Here is a 26,904-nt window from a genome sequence, read left to right on the forward strand (position 1 = left end):
AAAAAAAAAAAAAGAAATCTATAAATATGTCCTTAAATTTATTGTTTTATACTAATTTTAATGCAGTGCTAGATAAAAGCATGGAAGAAACTGATCATAACAATGATGAGATGACTATTACTAGATACAATCAACATGTTAGAGAAAATACAAACTGACGATGTTTAATCACAAGTTAAAAAGTGAATGTGAAAGCCAGAGGTTCTTCTTGGCAGCATATAAAGAGACTCTCATCTCCTGAAAGCTGAGGATCAGGTCTCAGAACTTCATTATAAAGTGTCACAGCTATAGAGGAAGTTTAATTCTCAAATTTGGCAAGGGCTACATTTGGAGAAGTAGGGCCCTAGAGACGTGGCATCTGGAGAAATCTAGGTTGATGCTCTCAAAAACACTGAATCCTCAGATGCTCCTTAACCCCCTGGGCCCGAAAAGGGGGCCCAATTCTGTTAAGTTTTACTTGTCTCCATTTGCTTGGAGCTTGTGTAGAGCCCTCTGCCTTGCAAGATAATGTCGTTTCCCAAAAGGAACTACCTTCAATTCCTTTCTTGGTTACCAGGCCAGTAACTAGGCTTAGGTCACAATTCATTCTAACTATGGAATTGCTGGGAATGTTAGGAGGGGGAATGACTATACATTGGAAAATTGCAGGTCCCACCTAGCCAATGTGGACCAGCAGGAGTTGGGAGAACATGTACGGGACTGGATCCTGAGGCTGCTGGTTCAAGCAGGGAAGAACATATAGATGAAGAGTTTATATAGGAGCACTTTGGAATAAGTGATTTAGCACCCTGGAAAGTACTTTATAAGACAGTATTGCTGCTGTCTGTGATGACGGCTCTTAGAAGTTTGGAGGAAGACGATACTAAAGATGCCATACCTGCCATGGCGGATAACAGTAAAGAAACTATGTGAACTGGACCTGTGAGAGTAGCTAGACCATGTCATTTAAGAAAACCCTCAATCCACTACGTTCTGTTGGAAAGCCCAGAAGACACTATTTATTAAAGAGATAAGGCAGGCACGAGTGAGAGGGGACCAACATTGATTAAAAGCCTCATGAGAGCTCTCCGTAGGCTGTGGCTGATGGTAGGAGATGCTGTTATAGAACTGGGTTCACTGACGGGGCGATGGTATTGATATGTTAAATAGCGGAGGGTTTGCTATGGTAAGAAATGAGCAGCCACTGAAAGTTTCTAAGCACTGGAGGTAGTGATGTGTGGTTCCCTAGCTTAAACATTTACCTCTGTCCCTACACTAGATTTCTCAGTGATTTCCAGTCACCAGGATAAATCCTTTAGTGTGTTTTAATATTTCTCTGCATTTTTCATGTGTGCAGTCTTTTTGATGGTGTTTAGGCCTATGTAGTTTAAGGATAAAATTATTATATTTCTTCTGTATCTCACAGCTCATCTATAAAAATGTGACAGGAAATGGTTCATAGCATCCATCTTTGTCACACACTTCAGATCATTCTCACTGGCTGGGTACCTTTCTATTTATAATTATCACTCTTTGCAATGCCAGTGAGCTCTTTTATGATAATTATTCTTTCTAAGCATTTTCACTAAACTTTTCTGGGGTCAAGCATAAAAGGGCTTATTGAAATTTAGAATGGTCAATGTCAAACAATTTTTAGACATTATTTTATCAGCCAAATTGCTACTTTTACCTATGTTAAAAATATGCACCCTATTAAATCAACTCTCCAGGATTGCATGTTATATAGAATATGTAATTTATATTCCTTTTAAAATGTCCTGAAACTTAACAGATTTTGCTTAAAGGAAAAAAGCAAAGGGATGATGGAAAGACGCAAGGAAGGAAGGAAACAGAGGGAAGGAAAGAAGGGCAAAGGAGGCAAATAAAAGCAATGCATGACATGAGCTCAGTCAAGCTGCTGCTAACTTTTCTCATGAATGACTGTGTTGGTCATCTGATAATTTTACATGTAGAAGATACATCCTTTAGTGATTACTTAGTTCTGCTTGGGCAATATTCATGGGGTTTGGTTAAAAGACATGTGGCACAAGCTTCTGTTTTTTTAAATGTAGAATACATTTGCCTTTTCAAATTATTTCAGGAGTAAAATGTACCTGACAGACACCAAAATGTACATGTCTGTGCCCAAGTATGCCTTTAAAAAATTGGAATGTAGCCCTTTATTCTTTTAAAAGAATACTTATTAAACTGAGAAATGATGGAACATGACTTCAATGTCATGAGGCACAAATTGGAATATTCTTTAATCTCAACCACTTAAAATTTATGATCATTTGAAAGTGGTACTATCTGGATTCTAACCTGTAAACTGCTATAACGTCTTTATGATTATTACATTTGGGGATAGGTTTTCTTTAAAGTCTTTCTGCCTGCTTGGTTGTTGCATCTCATTTACTTACATCTCATTGAGACTCTTATTTCTCTGTGTCACACTAGTGTGGATAGTCTAGTTGTATACCAAAGAGAAATGAGTTTTTGTGAATGGCCTATTTCTGCAAACTTGGACTAAAATTTTCCATTTTGAAAGCTTGCCACCCCTAATGAGAAGGCAGCTCACAGAAGCAGATAATAAGGAAAGACGTTTAGACATCATAGCGTTCACATCTTTTATTTATAATGACAAATGAGAGACTAAGAGGTCTGGAGATTATCACAGAGATGGGAGAAGAACTTAGAGTTCTTAACTCTTGGGTTAATTCATCTTTTCTGTCTTTACCTTCTCTGCTTACTGTTTCTTTCTTTTCAACTCTCAGTAGCTTCTGCCCTCACACATAGAAAACACCACTGGGATCACTGTCAGACATTAATCTTCACACATTCTAACTTGGTCTTACACCAAATATCAGTGTTCCACGTAAATTTTAATTAGGACATTTTCTGAAAAGTGCTATCATAATGTAATCACACACCAAATAATATACGAGGGGCTACATATGGCATTTTTTTTTTAAATAGTCTACTCCTTACAGAAAACTCTAAATGTACCTTTTGATTCTGAAAACTTTAGATAACTTTTTAAATTTGGGGTCCAAAATTAACTAATCTCAGAAATTTCATATTGTTCAAGTTATCAAAACTAAAATGTTCCTTTAAACAACTGCCTACTCCTATTTTTCTCTACCAATCAAAGTTTGAATCATTGGTTTTTGTCTGTTCATATCTTTTTCTAAAACTTCTTCCCATCTCAACTTTAACCATCATTTAGGACTGGTTAAACATATGAATCTTTGGAATTTTGGTGCTACTGACAAAAGACAGATAGCTTTTCATTAACTCCACTCTTCTGGAATAGCTCCTCTGTGATTGCCTTTCTGGTGTGCCAGAGAACTTTTTTCATTTTGACTTTTAGTCCTGTTAACCTTGAGTGCACACTGGCCCAGGTCAACCATGTCAACAATTCAATGAATTCCAAATTATAGCTAGCAGCCAGACTGAAAAAGTATTAAACTGAAATAAACTGCCCCAAGAGTATGGGTAGAATAGGGGAGACAAAAAGCCACAACTCCATTCCAGGTTCAGGTCCAAAGAACCTTCATGACTGAAATTCCATCAGGTTGTTTTGCCCATATTGACTATTTGGTTAGGGGAATTAAAAAGCTAAAGAAGATATAAAAGCTGCATTTTCAAATGCCTCTCTGTTGTCCAATAGTTTAACACAATGTCTTTCTGTAGATTTAAAGGTTTCTCTGAGTTAAAGTGTTACTAGTTTCACTAGTATTTCTATTATTAACGCAAGATGTTTTCTTTTTGAAATATAGTTTACTAAAAAGTATAAAATAAATCACTTGTATTTCTATCACCCACAGATGAAAACTGGTATTTTAGTATATATAGTTTCAGATTTTTCTATGAACACACACACATATGCACATTACAAAATATTGAATTCTACTGTAATAACACTATTTTCACTTGAGCATTCTTCTATATAAGAATTATCCTCCTCCTGAATGGTTCCATTGATTCTATTTATGGATGTGGCCCAATATAATCAACGTGTACTCATTTCTAAGTAATTTCCAATTTGAGGCTCTTACAAATACTGTGGTAACCATCTTTGTTTCCCATCTTTACTCATTTGTCTAATGCTTCCTTAGAATTAATTTTTGTATGTTAAATTTCTGGATCAAAGGGAATATACATTTTAATAGTTTACATGTATAGCGCAAAACTGGTAAAGTTTGTGCCAGTTTAGACTCCTGTCAACAGTTGACAAGTGCCCTCTTCCCACAGTACATCACATGCTAATGAGATTTAGCATTCCTTTTACATTTGTTAATTTGAGATGAAGGGAAAATTAATTTTTCAATTTGCTTAAATATTGGTAAGGCTGAACATGTTTTCATGTTGTTTTGTGTTAAGTCTAACAAGAAAGCAAAGCACAACTTAAGTACAAATTAGTTCTAAAATTGTATTTACTGCCTTTCTTATTTCAGCTAAGTAAAATCGGTCTTTGAGATCAAATTAAGTGAAATTAGAAGATTGCTGAGCCTCCTGAGCCTCTTACTATGAGTAAGGTGTATCGAGCACTTGTTTTATACAAAGCATTTTCCCACATGTATTGAATTTAGTCTTTATAATGACACTGCAGTAGGTTCTACTTTTTAAATTGTCAGTGAGAAGACAGGAATAAATAAGGTAAGTAAGTGGCAGAGCTAATATCTGAACTTAAATACTACCTCTAAAATACACTCTGAAGCTGTTATTCTGTTTTCTCTGTGCACATACCCAAGATACAAGATACAAGGTTGGATGTGAATATATAAAACAAGTTTATGTTTAAAATGTATTTAAATGCATAGGCTAATGCACATGGGTTGCTTGCAATACATAAATAATGAAGAGGCTGCTGCCCTGAATGACAGGAAAAGATGAAAAATTACATGATATTGGCTTATGGTAATGAGGATTAAAAACATGAAAATCATGGTTTTGACTTAGAAGACCAATCATCCAACAAATGCCAGGAAATACTAATTGTTTGTCCTAAACCAGCACAAAGTAAGAGACCCAAGTTCCAGTGGGCAAAGCCCTGCTTATCTTTGATGTGATGAAGCTGTTTATGTCATTCAAGCCTCACTCAGTGTATTATGTGCTTTCTACACTCATGGAAATCAATCTTTTCTTTGGATTTAGGAGGCTTTGATCCCACCTCTTGCCTGACCTTGCTGGGATTACAATTCACTCTATCTGCTAGTGATGTTATTTTCTAAGTTTGATTTACAGATCTGAGGAAGGAAGCCAATATCTTTTGAGCCAATAGTCAGATATTTAGCCTACAGTAACTCCACAGGGAGTTTATAGCATCCTCATTTTCATATGAATAAACCCAGACTAGAAAAAAAAAAAGTTAAAGGTTCCTGTATTCAAGGAGCTAAAATAACACTTGGGAGACTGGCGAGCACTATGATGCTCCTTCGCCGCCCCCCCGCCCCCACCCAAGCCCTCTTCCTACTATCTTCTTAAATAGTTAATGCTAAAAAGCTCAACCATGAAATATAAGAATAATCATAGCAAAACAAGCAAACAAAAAAGTTATTTCTTCTGATACCATTGGAGATATCCTAGTGTCTTATTGGCCCAGAAGAGGCAAGATGGAAAGATGATCGTTTTAAAAATGCATTTTCTATGGGATGTAAATTTCAGTTAGGATATAAACTTTTACAAAATTCTCTTCCAAATTCCAAGTGCTTTAATTTTTCACACCACACAACTAGTTCCACTGTAAGAATTTACATAGTTATCTTTTGCTCTTATTTTTATAAAGGAGTTATTTCTCAGTATAAAATAGTTTTTTCTTCTATTGTATATGTTCATCTCATTGCAACAAGTTTTATTAGACTCAACATTGTCTCCCTTCATGCCAGAGGACCAATAGCAACAATCCCAACAGTAAAAATACGAATGCACAAATGCCACTCCTTAGATCACTGCAGCTTCTAGGACCCAGTTTCTTTTACTGATTAAACAACAAAATGACAAAGTTAAAAAGTTTGACTGACATGAATGTTTTTTTTTTAATAAGTAGCCACCTGTGCCCTGTAGAAAACAGACACTTGACCCTTGATGTAGCTTCTGTTCAATTTTATATCATAGGAACAGATAGGTCTAATATTTTTGGCCCTCATCTTGAATTGCTCATATACAGGGTCCCTGGCCAGTGGACTGATGGCTTTGTCTATGACAAGGGTCAGCTCAGGGGACGTGGAGGAGGGCATTTTTATTTTTATGCTTGTTTGAGGTTTTGATCCCTGGGTAAAGAGTCCATTTATCTTTGTAAATACAAAACATTTTTGCCTTTTCCAGTTTTCTGTTAATGGCAAAAGAATGGAAGTGAAGTAAGTTTTACTGATTTTTGATACACACACACATACACACAGATGAAAACCCAATAGTTCTATATGCTGCACTGCTCTGCCCAGGCAGTGCTCTGAATGTTTGATTTATACTTCAATAATTGCATTAGAGAGGGCTTTTGGAGTCCAAATAATTTAAAATTCTGGAGAATCATTATACAAAGGTTATTGTTAGCCAGCTAGGAATCCCCTAGGACAATGCTAATCCATTCCTGTTCTAGCTATGGATTGACACCATCTGGGAACAATCATTCTGAATCCTGAAAGCCTAGCCCAGACTTCCAGGTCAGCATGAATGATTCCAGGAATCTCTTAACTAGATGGCACTCCTTTCTTCCACATAGTCCTGAAATAGAGTCAGTAGAATTCTGGGACATGTGCTGGGCAGTGGGTGGGAATTAATCAGGTTGTATATGAATATGCATTAGGAAAGTTATTCCAGTTATTGTTTCCTAATATTAATGTACTACAATTCTAGTGTAAATACTACTGTTTTCATATGCACTTTTAGATCAGAGAACTGAGGTTTTAGGAAATTGAGCTATGTCCACATAGTTTGTTAGTGGAGAAGCTAGGATTTGAACTTGGGCAGTCTGGCTCCACTTGGCTCTCTCATCTTTGACAACCATGGGCAAACCACACATTTGCCTTGTTGGAGATTAACCAGGACCAACTCACTAGTGTTCTTCAAGTGTTCTGGTAATGGAGAGATGATTTAGACAACAAAAGAAGATAATATCCGTCTCTGAAAATACAGAACAGAGGGAGAAACGGCCGCCTTCCTATCACTCATACCTGAATGGAACTTCAGGAGGGCTAGTGCTGGTGAGAAGTGACTCAAAGTCTATACAAGCCAACATGCTGTTTGAGAGGCGCTATGAACCTGTCATTGGTTGACCAAAGTTACCAGTCAGACTCATCGATATTCCTGCAGCATGACAAATCCAGCAAGGTTGCAGAACGCTACCCAGGTAACTATTACTGTGCTAGGGCTATTCTTTTTCCTTTTGTTGCCTGCAAGACATGAATGAAATTACCCTGTTGTTCATTTTATTCCTTATGTCCTCTTACTGTTAGGCTCTTTCGTTCTATTCTTTCCCTGCTGTTACCAAGATGAAAAAGCCTTCATCTTTCAAGGCTTTCTATTGACCTTTGGGACTTAAAAGTCTCCCAACGAGGAAAGAAAGCATCCTTGAAATAAACGGGGATTCACGAAATACCTCAGGCTTGTGGAGGAAACAAATGACTCGGTTCTTTTCACTCAGCAGGCAGAAAAGCGGCAATTTGAGATTTCAGTGAGTCTGGGAGTCTCACAAGATAATGCTGAGAGTCGGCAAAGATACTAGTGAAGTATTAGTGCCACAGTTTAAAATGTTCTTACTTCCCAGGGTTTGAAAAAATAGGACAGCCACAAGCTTATTAAATTCAGGCTGCCAATGGATCTCTTTTTATCAATTTAGGGGGATTTTCCTTGTTTTTCCTGTTTTGATTTGGCAAACAGACATCACTGATTGCACATATTCATGAAGAGCTCCAGAGAAATGAAAATGTCAAGCTGTAAGGGAGAAGCAGCATGTCACAGAGCAAAGATCATCATCTTGGAAGGAAGACAGATTTAAGTTTGAAGTGCAGGTTGAGCAGTTAATTTGATCTTGTTAGGAGAGCCATTTAATACCTTTGTTTTTCCTTCAATAGTACACCAGATTCCTAGCTTGTTTTTCCTTCATCCACTGTTACCTGCCACACTTACAATCACATCTAAAATGAATTACAAATTCCTCACTATGGACTATGAAGGTGTATGTCTCTTGCCTTATTCCGGATTAATCTCCCTTCATCATTCTCTTCCAGTCACACTAGCTTCGGTGGACTTGCCATTTCCTCTGCCTGAACTCTTCACTTGGCTTGCCTCTACCCTGCATTCATTTCTCCTCTCAAATTCATCTTTTAAGATCAGGCTTCCCTAAACTAATTGCCTAAAAAAGCACCCCTCATCATTCTCGATTCCCTTATTTTGCTTTATTTTCCTTCTCACTTTTTATCTACATCTGACGCTATATTGGCTTACACGTCTGCCACTCTCCCCACCACAATGTAAACTCCATATGGGCATGATCTGTTTTGTTCACCACTCTATCCCTAGTGTCTGGAGCAGTGCCTGGGCCATAAAAGGCACATAATTATTCATTAGATGTGTTTTTTTTTTTTTTTTTTTTTTTAAAGAAAAAAACCTCTTTGCAGTATTTGTGAAGATTATAAATAATTCATTAACCAGATCTCAAAATCCCCTAGTGCTTCAAGGCATGAAATGTCTGTGCCTCATTCTTTACCAATTGTGTGTACTCGAGTGGACTTCCAACTTTCAGTGTATGTCACTCTTTGCCTGAGGGCTATTTCTGAACACTTGGAAGGACATAAGTACCTGAGAGAAAACACTTCCTTCCCAGAAGCCCTCAAACTGAGTCTCAAGTGTTGGTGCATAAATGTCCCAGTACTCTTGCCCTCAGGATAACTCTGAAATGCGTTTTGCACACCCTTCCCAGAACTTCTCTGTAGGATTAAGGTCCAGCCAATCACAGTGATAGCTGTGTACATGACATCTCCTTTACTGGCTGCCTTGTTTCCAGGATTTCTTAAAATAACTGCATTGAATCACTGTCTCAAGATCTGCTTCTGGGGGATGCCAAATGGAGATGTTTAAAGAGTGGTAGTTATTAATGTATAACTGTTTCTAGCTCTCAAAGTTAAGGTCAAATCTTTTCATATCAATTTCCTGTATCTGAATATATGTAACTGTACACCTATTAAAATAAAGGTGTATTTCTGTGATATTTATGAAATATGACATTTCTTAATATCTTACAGCAGTGCAATCCTCATCTCTATTACATATTTGTTTTCTGTTCTCTTTGCAATGATTAAGCTTGTTGATTATTTATATCTGGACTATCTATTTGATTGGTATGTGGTTCTCAAACTTAGCATTGTCCCAAAACAGTCTATATTTGGGAGTGAAGATCAGGCATTGATATTCTAAAAATATTACCCAATTATCTCTTATGCACCTAATAAAGCAAACTCTGGTAAATGTTCCATAATTTCTCCATTTTTCTCAATTTCACTAGCTTTCACCAGAGTTCTCTAAAGTTCTAAACTCCATCGTCATGGAGTTTTATTTTCATCTTGAAAGTCTTTCATCCCCGTTTTGTTAGCTTTCACTTATGGGTTCTCAGTTTTAAGTTTAGCAACATAAAAAAATATTTTTAGTCACATAAATCTTTAAACCTTAAGAGGTTGTAAATCAAATAATTTCAAAGCATGCATGTGAAAAATATTTTAAAATCAAGGTTAAAATGGCTGTAAATTAAGTGTTAATACAGTGTAGTATTTGCATAAGGATAGAAATATAGATTGACAGAATAGAGTCCAGAAACAAATTGTGATATTCGACAAAGGTGCCAAGACAGAGCAGCAGAGAAAGAACAGTCTTTTCAACAAATGGTGCAAGAACAATATTTGTATTTAAAAATTATATAAACTTGGATTTATACCTTGCACCAAATATAAAAATCAGCTGAAAATGAATCGTAGACCTAAATACAAGAACTAAAACTATAAAAAACCTTTGTGGCCTTGGGTTAGGCAGAAGTGTCATAGACAGAAAAAGTATTAACTATAAAAAAATTGGTAAGTTTTACATCAAAATTTAAAATGTCTGCTTTTCAAAAATCATGAGGACAAAGACAAGTCACATACTTAAAGTGGTTATTAAAAATACATAGCAAATAAAGGACTTATCCAGAACGTAAATTTTTATAATTCAGTAAGACAAATTCATACAAAAATTGGGCAAAGAAATATTCAGGAATCAATTCTTATGAATGGTCACCACCTATCTTCACCTGTCAGTGTCAATATCGTTCCCAAATTAAGTATTGCTGTTTTCATGTGGCACCCACTTCTGGGGAGGCCTTGGGAAGCTTCCTATTATGGTGGAAGGCACCAACAAACCAACCAACCAAACAAGCAAAAACCAAACAAAAGATCCACCTCAATCCACATCTTCTATCTTATATAACTGTTAACTCAAAATGTACCATAGACATAAAAACATAAAACCTCTAAAGGAAAATTTAGAAAACCTTTGAGATCTCAAGTTACAGATTTTTAGATACCACACCAAAAACATTCACAAAAGAAATATTGCTAAGTTGGGTATTATACAATTTGAAAACTTGGTCTGCAAGACGCACTGTTAAATGAACAAAAAGACAAGCTCCAGATAGGAAAAAATATTTACAAATAACATTTGAGACAAAGGCCTCATATCTAGAATACATAAAGAATTCACAAAACTCAAAAATAAGCATCAATTTTAAAAAGTGCCAAAAATCTAAAGACATTTCATCCAACAAGATATATGGACGAAAGATAACCATATAGGACGGTGCTCAACATTATTAGTTTTCAGAAAAACACATTTTAATACCTAACGAGACACCCTGCATGTACATCAGAATGGCTGAATACAAACAAAAGTGATTGTGCCACTGGAACTCTTATACATTGCTGATGTGAATGAAAAAAAATCACAGCCACTATGGCAAACATTTTGGCAGCTTCTAATAAAATTAAACATGCATTTATCATTTGGCTTGGCAATCCCACGCCTAGAAACTTACTATAATGGGTAATTTCGTATGTCAACTTGGCTAAGCCATGGTACTCAGATATTCGGTCAAATACCAGCCTAGGTGTTGCTGCAAATGTACTTTTTAAAGATGAGATTAACATTTACATCAATAGACGGAGTAAAGAAGATTGCCCTCTCTAATGCGGATGGGCCTCATCCAATCAATCAGTTGAAGGCCTTAAGAGAAAATTGAAATCCCTAGAGAAGGGAATTGTGCCTTTAGACTGCCTTTGGATTCAAGCTGCAGCATCAACTCTTCTCTGGGCCTCTATCCTGCTGGCCTACACTACATGTAGATTTTTTACCTGGCAGCCTCCAAAATCACATGAGCCAATTCCTTAGATGTTTCGGTCCCCTTCCTATTCATTCTATTTATCCAGAGAAGCATGACTAAGATATTGGTACCAAAAGTGAGATATTACCATCATAGAATTCCACACAGCCCTACTTCTGATCAAGAAACTCACTTCATAACAAATGAAGTGTAGTAACAGATGCATACTGATGAAATTCACTAATCTGTCCCTGTTCCCCACCAACCTGAAGCAGATGGCTTGATTGATTTGAGCTGCAATATCAACTCCATCCTGCCAGCCTATCCTGTAGAGTTTGGACTTGACAACCTCCACAATCTATATCTCTTAATATACACATGATACTCGATATCTCTTTTATATATGCATTGTTTCTCTGTATAACCCTAATATATTTACCCAAGAGAAATGAATATTTACTTTCACACAGAAACCTAAATAAGAATATTTACACATTTGTTTGTACTTGCCCCACCTTGGAAATAGCCCAGTTCCCTTTAATCAGTGACTGAATAGACTGCTTATTCTACATCCATACAATGGAATACTACACACCAAGAAAAATCAATTGTTGATTCATAAGAAACATGTATGAATCTTAAATGCACTTAAGTAAAAGAAGCCAAATCAAAAAAGCTGCATGTTAGATGATTATATTTACAACATTCTGGAAAAGGCAAAACTACAGAAATGTCAAATGAATCAGTGGTTTACTTGGGTAAGGGGCACCTGGAAGGGCTGACTACATAGAAGCAGTTCAAAGGAATTGCAGTGATGGAAGTGTTCTGTTATGACTAACGGTGGATATGCAATGCTATGCATTTGTCGAAACTTGTGTATCTGTTTACCTCGCATAGTTTTACTGTAAATGTTTTTAAAATCAACCAGGATAGGAAACCAAAATGGAATATAAATGTTCATTTGTAACACAGGTTCACTTGTAACAACTACCCTGAAAAGAATGAAGAAAGATAACTCAAATTACTTCAGAAAACAGCATTTTTGGGCTGGATTCTTAAGACTGAAGACAAAAAACTATATGTAAACAGTGAGTCTAGTTGGCAAATTGTTTTTCACAAGAGCACAGGTTAGCAATTATAAAACTCTTAGTATATACTAGATTGAACAAATAAGTAGAAATATTGCAGATAATGAGATCCAGGTTTTTCACTTTGGAGAAAAAAGTTATAAATAAGGGAAGTGGAACATCTATAATAAACCCACATTGCTATTGGAATCACAGGTATTGAACTGAATGCACACACATACACACAGATAAATGCAGAAATAAACAGATGTATATATAATCATGGCATTGCATACATAAGCATATTTCCTGGTTGTGACTTCCGAGAGGATAATGGCAAATCAATAGCAATGAGCACACCTAGTACCCAGATCTTACTTTCTACATGCTATTTTACAATCAGAATTCCTTGGAAAAAAGTGGTTGATTGCAGAACTAGGAAAAGATGGAGATCATCGTTATGGTGCCAAAAAGTAAAGTCCTTTAAAAAAAAATTGAGGGCATGTCAAAGGGCACAAGAGCCAATATGAAAAAGTTATCAATGGCCCAAACTAGAAAAATTTGTACAATAAAATTGATGACAATCTTATATAACCCAAAGAATAGTGGTATAAGTAAATAAATGAGGGAAAGGGAAGCTTTATCTCATAGAATTCCAATGAATAAATGTAGAAGAAATGAGGGAAACAGGAAATCACCATGATAATGCCACTGTAATAATTGTCTTAGGCAAGATCCCCCCACGGATGGTAGATTTAGTGAGCAAAAAAAGTCTGAGGAGACACAGGATATTTTCGTAGACTCAACACATCTCCTCCACAGTATTACAAAGGGAGAAATAACTTCATAGTAGAAAAACCCAGAAGATACCATCATAATCAAGTGATCAAGGGTAACATCACTAGAAATAAAACACAAACACTATATACTGCCCGATATAATGTACCACGAAGGGAGTATCATCTGTATTTTTTCCCCAAAAGTGCCTAGTTTCAATCTAATCGTGAGATATCAGGCAAACCAAAACTGAGGAAAATTCTACCAAATAGTTGCTTGGTATTTTTCAAAAGTATATTAGTTCATTGTCATACTGCTAATAAAGATGTACCCAAGACTGGGTACTCTATAAAGAAAAAGATTTAATGGACTCACAGTTCCATTTGGCTGGGGAGGCCTCTACAATCATGGTAGAGGGTGAAAGGCACATCTTAACATGGCAGCAGACAAGAGAATGAGATTCAAGCGAACAGGGTTTCTCCTTATAAAACCATCACATCTCATGAGACATTCACTACCATGAGAACAGTATGGAGAAACCACTCCCATGATTCATCTCCCAGAACACATGGGAATTAGGGGAGCTACAGTTCAAGATGAGATTTGGGTGAGGACACAGCCAAAACACATCAGAAAGTGTCAAAGTTATAAAAGACAAGAAAAGACGGAGGAATTGACACACACCAAAGGAGATTAAGGAGGTGTGACAGCTAAGTGAAATGTGGGCTCTAGGTCTTAATCCTAGAATAGGTAAAGGACATTAGTGGAAAATCTGGAGAAATCTGAAAGCCTGGAGTTTAAATAGAAACATACTAATACTAATTTGTAAGTTTTGGTAATTTTATTGTGGTTATACAAGATGTGAAGATGAAGAGAAGCTGTGAGATGGATATACAGGGACTCTGTACTATTGTAACTTTTCTGTAAGTCTAAAATTTCAAGATAAGTTAAAAAGTTACATGACCAGTATTACTGCTAACAAGAAATCTGTGAAATTTGAGAAACAAAAAAACATACCATGCAAAAACCATACCCCAAAGGGGATTATTAAAGAGGGATACTTTGTAAGTCAAAGGAATCAAGCCAGCAGGAAGATATCACAATTGTAAATCTGCATTTGTACCAAATATGAATCTGTACCAAATATAGCATTAATATATGTAAGTACTATATGTGCATATACTATATATATAGATATTCTTCAATCCTGTCCCATTCCATGACTAAGAGTGATGATATGCCATGTACTCGGATGAAATACATGGCATTTAGGATCACGAAAAAAATCTGAAAGTTAAAAAGTATCAAATTATAATAAAAGATTTGTATACTTTCTACTTGTAAAGAATGCTTCAAAGTCAACAGTAATAAATTTTGAATTTTTCTAATAATTTTGGTCAGGCTGTGATAAACCTTTATTTCAAAGTATTGTTGCATTTGAGAACCAGCGAAGCATTTTTAAACTGTAGCTCTCTGCACTATTTCAATAATACCGAGTTGGGGCTTGAAACCAGTTTTTTTTTTTTTTTTTTTTTTTGAAAGTTCTCTAGGTGATTCAAAACATATTATACAACCAAATTTGGAAACCCCTCTCATCCTCTCATTTATCTGAAAAACAACTCTCCTTCTGTCTTAGATTCAAGTTGGCTATGAAACCTGAATCTAAACCCCAGACTCACTCACATTCCTTTGAATTCATCTGGGTGGCTTTCTGGTATGCGTATTGGCACCCTACAGGCAGCTGGGCAGATATTTCACTTACGTTCCTTCTGTCTATGCTATTCTTTACCAGCACCTATAAATTTAGATATGTCTGCCTAAAATCTAAAACCATATCTAATGAAAGGACAAATATAGAATGTAAAAATCTGATATTTAAAGAGATCCGTAGATGAAACTTCAATGTGTCCTTGTCACTTTTAAGTTAATGGGGCCAAAAATATCTTGGAGCACCTCTCCAGGAACACCTTGGGCATGCCTCTTTTCATATACGATAGACCTTCAGGCGAATCCACTGGCAATGGATGAGTTGGAGTAATTCTTCTAGTATTGAATTTTATCATTTGCTCCTCATCATTTTCTTTTTATGGAGTATCTTTTTGAAAATTTAGAGCAGTAATATTCAGATTTTAGTGATCATAAATAAGAAATTTTTAGACGTGGAAATTCTTGACCACCTATCCTGAGATTGTGTATAATTAACTTTGAGGTAAATCCCCAAAACCTATGTTATTAAATAAGTATCTTTTCATGATTCTAATGCAGATCATGAAGGGGGGTCAGTAGATTACTCAAAAAAAAAAAAAAAAATCCCCAGGTAAGAGATTCTCTTTGAATTTTATTAGTGGTTACTCTGTAGCTGAAAACTAGTACAGACATTGAAACTTCATCAATGCAGACATTCTAAGGATAAATTTGCTGAAATATAAAGGGGAAAAAAAATCTAGCTTTGAAAATGAGCCTACCTCTGATTTTTTTTTTAATAAAAGACAATTTTTGTGAAATGACTCACTTGAGGATTACAGGCTGAGTATGATAATAGTCATTAATATTCTGGCCACATATGCAATTCATTTAGCAAATGCTTTGCTCTTTGAATCATGAATTTCTTAATGTAATTGCATCCAGCAGCTAGTACGTGGCAGTGGACCCCTGCATGGCTATGTGGATCTCACCCTTCAAATATTGGATAGAAACCTCTATATGTGGCCCTGATGCAGAGTACCTTCAGTTTTCATGTGTCCTACCTCATTTCTAAAAAAACTACCTCAGGTTTATTTAGAATCAAAGAGGAAAGAATATTTTTTCCATCTTTTGGTTCCGACTGAATGTGAAAATATTCTAAGCTGTTTTGAAGGTTGGTATAAAAAAAAAAAATCTCCCGTACGTATGCAGCAATTGTTATGAAATCAGCAAGGGGGAATGTGAAGACAGTTTGGTTATCACCATATTATATTGCCTTTTGCTTTTCCCTCAGACTTTAACCTTTTCTTAAATGTTGAATCTTGGGCTATATTTTTCATCATATCCACCCAAGAAATGCTTTTCCCATCAACTGAATTTTCTTTTTAACTTCATTTGCCATTTAGCTTTTGCTAAGTACAACTGGGAGTAGCATTATGGTCTCGGTAACAGAAGAAAAATGTGTTAAAAAGCTGTCTGGTGCTTTTTCTAGGGAGGTGAAGTCTCATTGTCATGCATGAGCCTATTGGTTGACATCTAAGAGGACACAAAAGTGTGGTTGTAGAAAATCCTATTGTGGGTTTTGGGAGTTCATGCAGCCTAACAATCCTTACTCCTCAGGGTTCTGTCCTTCACAATTTGTTAAATTATATCTCTCATTACAGACTAGCTGATAACACTTGTAACGAGCCAGGGGGAAAGTAGGTTTTGCAGTAGCTTAATTTGAGAAAATTGATTAGGATATACTTAAGATTGTACCCATCTTAGGGAAAAATGAAATAACTCATTATGAAAAGAATAGACTGATTATTCCGATAGGGGACAATTTGATGAGCAAATTTTGAACTGTCATAGCCAACTTCTTGGCCTTGCATTTTGTTTGGTGGTTCTTAAAAAGAATTAACCAACTTTAGGATGTGAGCAGATGCTGACACAGACTTTCAAAAATACAAACTTGTGAAGGAAAATATAGCTTAAAATTCTGATGCCCGTGCTGCCAGCCTGTTTTGTGTATATTTGTGGCATTGTATTTTATCAACTGCTCTGAATACCACCTTTCCTTTTACCTACCCCTTAGATTTAATAGCAATGGGAAATGCATACAAATTTTTTCAAACAAATATTTGTATAATGCAACCTTTATGTACTATAATTAACCATTCTTTAATAATTGGACATTAAATTTATAGTAATCTCAATCCATGATTGAAGGCCTAAAATATTTGTGAAAAACTCCTTATTTCCACAAGTAAATTAAATGGCAATGATGGATCCTGGATCTCCCTGTTTGTAGTAACTAATTTACTTCTTGGGAAAAACAAATGTTGGATAGAATCACAGGCCTTAGAACTGGTTATTTGGGAAATGTTTTAGTTATATTGGGGGTTGATTGTTTCCTAAGCAGCTTCTGCTACTTGGGAATGTTTGTGGTCAGATTAGAGCAAGAGTCCCAGTCTTTTGTTCAACAAAGGGAATAGGCTTATAGCTCCATATCTGCCAGATTGTGGCAATTAATGATGTGTGAGTTGGGGGTTAGGAACTCTACGCTAACTCTGACTGGGAAGGGAAAGAAAGCAATAGCCTATGGTGAGAAACATGGAAGGCTATGCAGTGACTAGTGCTTGAAACAGATTTTTTGGGAAGAGAAATGATAAGGTCAACTTTTTACCAGATAAAAGTTTGACATCCTCTGACTCAAATTTTGTTTGGCCAAGTCAGAGGCTAATTTAGAGGTAGGAGAAGGATTCACCTCGAGTTTAAAACTGAAACTGAGTAAAGTGAGTAATTCAAAATTTATCTTATTACTGTTGACTCTGAAGCATTGTCTTTACAAGTAGAAAGTATGTAAATTATAATTTGATGGTTTCTTTTTAATTCAGATTTTTTTCATGATCCTCAATGCCATAGATGTCATCTGAGTATGGCATATCATTGCTCTATTAGTCATGGAATAGGACAGGATTGGAGAATATATACATACGTGCATACATGTATACGTATGCATATATACACACACGCAGATTTACAGTTGTGATCTCTTCCTGTTGGCTTGACTCCTTTGATTTACAAAGTGTCCTTAACTCCAATAATCCTCTTTGCGGTCTAGTTTTTACATGGTATTTTTTTTTTTTTTGTTTCTCAAATTTCACAGATTTCTTGTTAGCAATAATATTGGTCACCGATTTATCTTGAAATACTTTTAGACTTACAGAAAAGTTATGATAGTACAGTATACAAAATCCCGAGGTGCAGGAATCTTGTTCATTTCCTTCATTGTTAAAATGGCTAGTGGAGGACCAATACAGAGTAGGCATGCGATAAGCACTTTTTGAAAAATCTTGGGGTAGAATGCTAGATGATTGACGGGGAAAAAGAAGAGAACGGGCAATTGCACAGGGATGTTTCAGAGGCCATATATGTCATGCAGGGTTGGCTATTAGAAATCTACTTTGTGGGAATGATTGGCATGTATAAGGAACAGAGGCTGGAAATAGTTTTAGAGCGGTTTGCAAAAGTCTGACTGGCAGGCTAAGTGGTCCATTTGTCTGTTAGTCACTGAAAGTGACTGATGGTTTGTAAGTTAAAAGTGGTAAAACTGGCATTTAAGAAAAATCTGGCATGGGCATGCAATAACCAGGAGGGAGTGGGGGGAAAAAAAAGGTATGATGTTGAGTTTTCCCGGAACTCATCATGTGTTCAATATGAAGAAAAAAATAAGACAATATGGGTGATGTCTTTAATAAATCAACCTCAATGACTAGGTAACTTCTGTATACTTTGCCCTATGAACTTAGGGACCATATACGCAACTTAGAGATCATAGGCCATTTCTTCAAAGAGGTTTTATTTTTATTGAGTACTTGAGCCTGTCTTATAGATACAGAGATCTCTTCAAGTCTGGCCTGCTGTCTTTTCTTTCAAATCCATTTGCTTTACCCTAGAGACAGCAGTTCCTACTCTGACACATCTTAAGTGGGCCTCTTGATAGTAACACGTTGATCCCAGCCCCAATTAACCTCACATGAGGGTTCCTGGATCTGCTTTTGGCCCACATTCTGTAGCCGCCAGCAAGCTCTGTTCTACCCTCACCCCAGTCCCAGGGTCCTATAACCCCCGTCCTGTTTCAATGTCTGGTACTATTTTAATTCTTGCAATTTTCAGATTTTTCTTCATGATCCTAAATGCCATAGATATGGCATTTCATCACTATTAGCCATGGAATAGGACAGGAGAATATATAGAGTGTAGTGCATGTGTATATATGTCTCAGTAAGCTATTACTATTTTACAGATGAGGAAACTAAGGCACAGAGATTTAGATGGAAGGTGGAAAAAGAATTGAAACCTAGCCATTCTGGCTCCAGTGCCAAAGCCACATGAGGTTACACTGATAGATTAGAAAAGGGAAAGAGTGAATTAGGAATTTCCTACAGAAGGTTTGAAATTTTTCCAAGCAAAGAATTTAAGAGTGAGGACAGGATGAGAGGGGCACTCAACATCAGGAAATTGTGGGCCCCAGTTTCCAGAACCAAACGTGATTTCTCACATCTTCATGTCTTTACACTTCTGGTTTCTATACCCAATATGCTTTCTGCCTTTTATTGTTTTGGCCAACTCCTGTTCAAAACAAACAAAAAAAAAGCCACAGCAACTTAGCTCAGATACGTAACTTTGTCTTGAAGGCTTCCTTATATGCAATGCTTTTGGCTTATTGCTCTCTACTCACTGTGCTGACTTCTGTCATAGCTTGTGGTAGACCAATTGTAAAAAATAAAAAGTTGCCCCCAATTTTTCATCAGTTTCTATATCCACACACTTCACTGAATTACTTTGCAGCCCATCAGGAGGTTGTATGTATTTCTCCCCCTCACCCTCTACCCTTGAGTATAGGCTGGTCTGTCATTTTCTCTGGCCAAGAGAGTGGGAGGAAGTTTTCAGGCTGGAACTCCAGAGACCTCGTGACTTTGTCTTTTGGAGCCTTGCCTTTCCCATGAGAGCAAGACTGGGTTGTGCTGATCATGGTAAGGAAGCCTATGGAGGAAAGGTGAGCCAACCCTTAGAAACAAACCCTTATCTGGTCCCCCTACTTGGTCATAGATGCCTGAGGGAGCCCAAATAAGAAAGGTCAAATCTGGCTCAGATCAGCAACACTGCTTAGTCAACCTGTAGACCCATGAGAAACAAAAGATTGTTGTTCTAAGCTGCTAAGTTTTGGGATGGTATACTGCACAGCAATTACTGATACAGAAATTGATGCCTAAAACAAAATCCCAAAATATGTGGCATCAGCTTTGTGTAGGAGTAGTGACTAGAGACTAAAAGCTAAGCCTAGAAAAATGGTGAGAAAATTTTTAGGGGAGACTGGAAAACTGGCAATCCATGTTGTATAGTAATGAAGTGACTAGCAAACTTATCTGTGGCACCTTGGAGAATAGAACATGTCCCTAACGACTATTCGAATTTGGCTAAGATCGCTATGCACAAGAATGAGTGTGTCAATTATCTGCCACCTGATGAATATGGCAAGGTACAGAAAGCAGAACTTAATTTGTGAAATACAAAGTTTACATAAAATTCTTATCTCTAACCTCTCAAGATCAAATACAGGGTGTGTCAGAAAGACATGGCCTTGGGGTAAAGACAGACATGGATATAGGGAAGCAATTTACAGAACCCAGGCAAATAAACATTGTTCAACTAAAGCAAAAACATGTGATTATAGTGAGAAACTGATATGCAGGAAATATAGAAAGCTTTGAGATAAAAATTTGAACATGCGCTTGTTTCTATACCTGCCAACTTCCCCTTTTACTCCATAATTGTCAACCTTTTCTCCTTCATTTGCCCTCCCAAATTTTTTGCTACTGCCCTATCTTTCAATGATGGGAACAATTGAAACATACCTGGAATGAAGGGAACCTTGGAACACTGAGCCCCAAATTCAGCATGAAATTTCCCCTTGAGGCATCCTTTAACTCCTAGCTGTAACTTATATGTGGCAAAATAAGGCAAATCTCTCAAGAAAATCTCAGATAGCAACTGCAGGCCTAAGTAGCTGAGCAGGGAGTTTTGGCAATCAGCTAGCACTGGGTAGACAGAAGTTGGAGTTCAGGGTCCAACAAAGTTGAGAAGCTCCGTGAAATGCCCTCCTGCTTTCAGCTGAGACTCCAGACAGGGAATTAACCAAGGGCTGTGCCATTGCGTTAAAAGCTGCTCTCTAGTAGATCATGTTCCCATTATCCGTTACTGTTTTGTAAGGCATCTCAAAATTTAGAGATTTAAGAAGAAAACTTAATATCTTTCATCATTTTGGGGGTTGGCAGGCTCAGCTGGGTAGGTCAGCAGTCTTCATGTGCAGCCAGATATTGAGACTGCAGTTGTTCGAATGGTTTTTTCACTCAAGTGCCTAGAGCCTGGGCTGGGAGGTTTAAAATAGCTGCTGAGTGGCCAGGCGCGGTGGCTCACGCCTGTAATCCCAGCACTTTGGGCCAAGGCAGGCAGATCACAAGGTCAACAGATTGAGACCATCCTGACAACATGGTGAAACCCTGTCTCTACTAATACAAAAATTAGCCGGGCATGGTGGTGGGTGCCTGCAATCCCAGCTACTCAGGAGGCTGAGGCAGGGCAATTGCTTGAACTTGGGTGGCGGAGGTTGCAGTAAGCCGAGATCGCACCATGGTACTCCAGCCTGGGTGACAGAGTGAGAGTGAGACTATATAAAAAAGCTGCTGAGTAGTCAAGCATTCATCTCTATAGAAGTCTTTTCTACATGACTGGTTTGGGCTTCTTCATGGCATGGAAGTCTGAGTGTAGCTGGACTTCACATAGTGACTGGCTTCCTCCAGAGTGGGCTTTTCAAAAGACAAGGCCAGTCTCTTAAGACTTGGACCAAAAATTGGCACAGCATCACTTCTGAGACAGTATGGAGAAGAGACTATCCTGGCAGACAAGAAACTTGGTAACCAAGATCCCAATGGGTCTCACATGTCTTAGATATATTCCCCCCCAACCCCCAGCCTTCCTGCTACCCAGATCACATAGTCTCTCCTAACTTAGCTGATCAGGCTGAAATCCAAACCATAAAAGGAAGAAACTAACCATTTAACTGAGTAATGTCTTCCAAGGTTGCTGAATCCGGACTCTCATATTCCTTAGAGGAACTGGACCAGATCCAGCCTGCTGATGACAAGATGAAATCCAGCATTGACCTTTCATGACTTTCTTCTCACTATAATCTCATTGTAATACTAAAATCTCGGCCCAGAAAGGCTATCCACCCTTTTCTGTACATGGGCCTGTCAAGGCATGACATCCTCCTTGCGCAGGCACAGGGAAAGTCCCACCTAATCAGGCCAGCCGGCGGCAACTTTCCCCATGTCAGCTTCCTTAAAACGAGAAGAGCCTGGCACCTGCAGGAGCTAGCACCAGGAGCCCTTATCTAGTATGCCGCTCCCTTGGGAAGCTCAAGCACTAAACCTAGTCTGAGAAAATTTCTGCTTAGCAGAGAGCCGAAGAACTTGGAGTTCCAGGTGCAGTAACACTTCGGCCATATTAGATTTATCAAAGCAGTTCCAGAGCCCAGTTAGAGGAGGAGCAACGCAACAAAAGGAATGTCAAAGAATTTGAGGCTATCTTTATTAAGCCCCAAACTAGTTCTACCAAAGCTTTAAGTCCAGCTGCAACTGGATGAAGCTGATTTTCACGTAGTCTATTTGCCTGTCAGAAAAAAATTTCATCTTCCAGGGAGAAATGTTACTTCATCCAGAGACCTCTTGTATCAGGTTCAACTCAGCTTCGTTGTGCTAACTCCAACTGCGGGCCAGGAGGTTTCACAATGACTTTGACTGATTAAAAGCCTTCAAAATACATGGCTTATTATGAGGCTTTCACCCAACAACATTCAAATATATTCAATACCCACAGGCAGTACTGAGAGGGAAAACTTAACCACAGTGTGTAGCTCAGGACACCAGCACACTTACTGACCAACTGAGTGGGTCTGGCTTTCCCAAGGTGGCAGAGAGTGTTGCCACTCTTTCCCAGCAGTGCTTACAGCAGCTGCTGCCTACGAAAAAGAGGTATCAGTTTTCAGGGGCAGAGCTTCTGCAGGCATCTTTTTGCCATTGCCAGTTTCTTTGCAGTTTTTATGACCCTGTACAGGAGTATCCATTAGCCATGATCTCGGCTGACTTTTGGATTCACATTCTTGTCAGGTCTTTGGGATGCCTGATCACAGCAGGAGGTATCCTATCATTTCAGTCCACCATGCCCATTTATCACTTTGAGGGGTCAACAGTTTCACTTTAGGCTGAGTCACTTATAAGTGACTTATGAGAAATTTAAGATCACAAAATATTAAGACCCTACAAGTTGTTCATGTACAGTGTTTTGCATTCAATGAAAAATTAGAAATCCCTAAATAGGACCAAATGTCCAAAAGCCAAGAGAAAAGTAAACAATAAAAGCAGGACCAAATGGTGGAGAAATTCTACAACTTAAAAATGCAACATCAGATATTAAGCAGATTAAACATGGAATAAAGATGGATCACTAAACTGAAATAGAGGTTAGTAGAAAATATTCATCTCTAATTATACAGAGAACAAAAGTGGAAATATAGAATGAGTAAATATATAGCAGGTGGTGAAAAGTATTAGTACACGTAACTGGAGTTTCAGGAAGAGAGACAGAAGGAAACAAAACGCATCTGAAGGAATATTGGCCAGGATTTTTTCCAAAAGTTGGGAGATATCAAGCTTAGAGTCAAGAAGTGCTATAAACCCCAAGCAGGATTACACAAAGGACCACATCTAAACACAAAGTATTTGAACTGACAAAAATCAAACTACAAAGAAAAATCTTTAATAGCCAGAAAAAGACACCCTCCTTCAAAACAATGAGATTGACAGTTGACTTTTCAACAGAAATGCTGAATGCCAGAATTCAAAAAGATGATTAATATATTTGAAGAGTTGGAAGGAGATAACCGCCAATTTAGAATTCTATATATAGTGACAATATCCTTATAAAATAAAGCAACATAAAGACAGATTTAGACAAAAAATGAGAGAATTTGTTTCCAGGAGACTTGCATTAAAAAAAATACTAAAAGGAACACTTTATGCAGAAAAAGAAAATACCTTAAATGGAAGCAAAATAGTGCAGGAAGGACTGAAGATCACTGTGAGGGAGGGAGAGTGAGAAAATCTAAACTCTGAGAAAAACAATTATAACATCTTTTGTGGTTTAAGAATATAAAGAGTTATAATACAACAGAAAAAAATAGCATAGAAGGCAATGAGGAATGGTAAAAAGCGTTGAAGTGCCGTCAGATTACATGGGAAGCAGTGAAAACTCATGTTAGGAAGACTCATACATTACGAATGCATCTTGAAATGTCTAACCACTAAAACCACCATTAAGGGAGAAAATAGAAAAATGATCTTTAAAATGCTTAATTCAAAAGGCAAGGAATAAAAGTTGATATAACAAAATCAGATGATTGATTTAAGCCCAAGTATATCAGTAATTACATTATAATGGAACTAAAGACTCCAATTAAAAAGCAGAAATTGTTAGTGTATACAGAACAAAAATCCAATTATATGCTCCTTACAAAGTTTAAGCTTTAAAAGGTGAAGCACAGAGGGCTAGAGTAAAAATACAGAAAAGGCTATATCCTGCAACACTAACCACAAGAAAGCCGATATAACTATTCTAATGTAAGACAAAGTAAACCTGAAGCCAACAGCGTTGCTAGAAATAGATTTTGTTAGAAGATGGAGATGTTATTAAAAGTAAAAAAATAAAATGAAGGAAGAAACTGACAAATTCAACATCACAGTTGGAGGCCAGGTATGGAGACTTAGGCCTGTACTCACAGCACTTTGGGATGCTGAGGCTGGCAGATCACTTCAGGCCAGGAGTTTGAGACCAGCCTGGCCAACATGGCCATCTCTACTAAAAATACAAAAGAATTAGCTAGGCATGGTGGCATGTGCCTGTAGTGCCAGCTACTCGAAAGGTGAAGGCACAAGAATTGTTTGTACCTGGGAAGCAGAGGTTGCAGTAACACAAGATTACATCCTGTACTCTTGCCTGGGTAACAGTGTTAGAGGACAGAGCAAGACTGTTTAAAAAATTACAGCTGGAGATTTTACTCAATAGTCTCTGTAATAAGCAGATAAAAATGAATAAAGATAGAGATAATATGAACATGTTAAATACAAACTGACCTATATAGGATAGTCTACAAGAAAAATTGTTTTCCAAGCACACTATATTTGGCAAAATAGACATGTGTTTAAGTTATAAAGAAAGTCTTAAATTTCAAAAAGGCAAATATTTGATACTATGTATTCAAACGGGAGTGAAATTAAGCTTGAAACCAAAAACAAAAATAACTAGCAAAAAAAATGATTGGACTTAGGAAATTAATGTTTCTAAAAACCCATGGGTCAAGGAAGTCAGAAAATATTTTAACCAAACAATGAAAATGATACATCAAGATATAGCCAAGTCAAACAAAAGACAACCTTAAACACCCATCTTAGAAAAGAATGCCGAAACTCAATCATCTAAAGCAAGTATCTCAGGAAGAGACAGAACAACAAAAAAACCTTTCAGTAAAAAGGGTCGGGCACGGTGGGTGGCTCACACCTGTAATTCCAGCACTTTGGGAAGCCAAAGAGGGTGGATCTCTTGAGGTCAGGAGTTTGAGACTGGCATGGCCAATATAATGAAGTTCTGTCTCTACTAAAAATATTACAAAAAATAGCTGGATATGGTGATGCATGTCTGTAGCCCCAGCTACTCAGGAGGCTGAGGAAGGACAATCACTTGAATCTGGGAAGCCAAGATTCCCTTGAAGAATCTCTTCAATCTGCAGTAAGCAGAGGCATGGGTGCAGGCAGCAACTGGGGGAAGACTATGGGATAAAGGTGGAGGGATTTTAAAAAGTAGGTAGAGGAAAGACATCTTTGCCACTTTTCCAGATATGTGATCCTGCTGTCCAGTGATGACAAATGTACTCATATTGATCTAGAATCCTAGTTATCCCAAATCCTATGTGTCCCAGTTTCTGCAACCTAGCTTCTGGTCTTACTCTTTCTCCCGACTCTCCTTTCATGCCAAGTTTCTTGAATACTTGGGTACAGTATACAAGTGTCAGGGTTAAAACTGACCTGTTATCAGATGGAGTATTAAGATGACAACATCCAGGCCTCTGTATTGGAACAAAGCCATCTGCACTTTATCCTGAAGGCACCTCAGGATAATCAGACATGCTGGGGAGACCAGAGTGATAACTGTTAGAACACAAAACAAGGCTACCTATAACTATGCTATTTGTGGTGTAAACTTCCAAACGTGTGAAAGAAAATCAGAGGAAAACAAAGTTTTCTGAAGTAGGGGAACACCTTAAATGGGCATTGTTTTTCCATTGGAAAGAACAGAACAAACAATTTCAAACTATAAAGAAACATAGTAACACAGAAAAACCTGAGGAAAATACTCAGAGGGGAAAATAGTGACTGTTCATGTTACTCAAGCTATATTGATTGGAAACCAAACCAAACCAAACCAAACCAATGTAGTTAGACAACCAGTTGATGCAGTTTTGGAAGAATGCATCAAGCTTGTTGCTTAATCACAATTTTGGTTTTTGACAAAGCTCAAAGCAGCATGAAAGAATCTCTCTTCATCAGAAAATTGGGAAGGTTCAATAGTTATTCAAAGGGATTAGTTTCAAACAAATAATTTGGAAGTCCCAAAAGTAAGTCTAGAAGTAGGGCCAAAGACCAAGAGTGTTCTCTGTGGTTTTTCCCTTGATAGCTGGCTTCTGCCGGACTTTTGCTGTGCTTTTGTCTATGGTTATTTTGGATGACATTCCTCTTGTCACATTAAGACTTTCTAGGGGGTTTCTGCTGGGTTCTTACTAGTACATGCTCAAATGCCTTCTGTTTGACATCTTCTCCTCCCCGAGATGAAAACAAGCCAACTGAAATTGTCAAGAATGTTGGGTTGGGTATAATTGATATTAGAAAATGCCTG

The 26,904-nt window shown here is 37.4% G+C and overlaps 1 long non-coding RNA gene across 2 annotated transcripts in view; it reads right to left on the reverse strand.

The window, feature by feature from the left end:
- The window catches only part of LOC108313747, a 112,546-nt gene extending 86,420 nt beyond the window's left edge, over positions 1 to 26,126 (reverse strand). For both annotated transcript variants that reach the window (XR_001829212.2, XR_005202447.1), the window contains exon 1: positions 26,037 to 26,126. This is a non-coding gene — a long non-coding RNA (uncharacterized LOC108313747). The remainder of the gene's footprint in view (positions 1 to 26,036) is intronic.
- Between the last annotated feature and the right edge of the window lie 778 nt (positions 26,127 to 26,904).

This window comes from Cebus imitator, unplaced genomic scaffold, assembly GCF_001604975.1.
Source record: "Cebus imitator isolate Cc_AM_T3 unplaced genomic scaffold, Cebus_imitator-1.0 Scaffold142, whole genome shotgun sequence".
NCBI lineage: Eukaryota > Metazoa > Chordata > Mammalia > Primates > Cebidae > Cebus > Cebus imitator.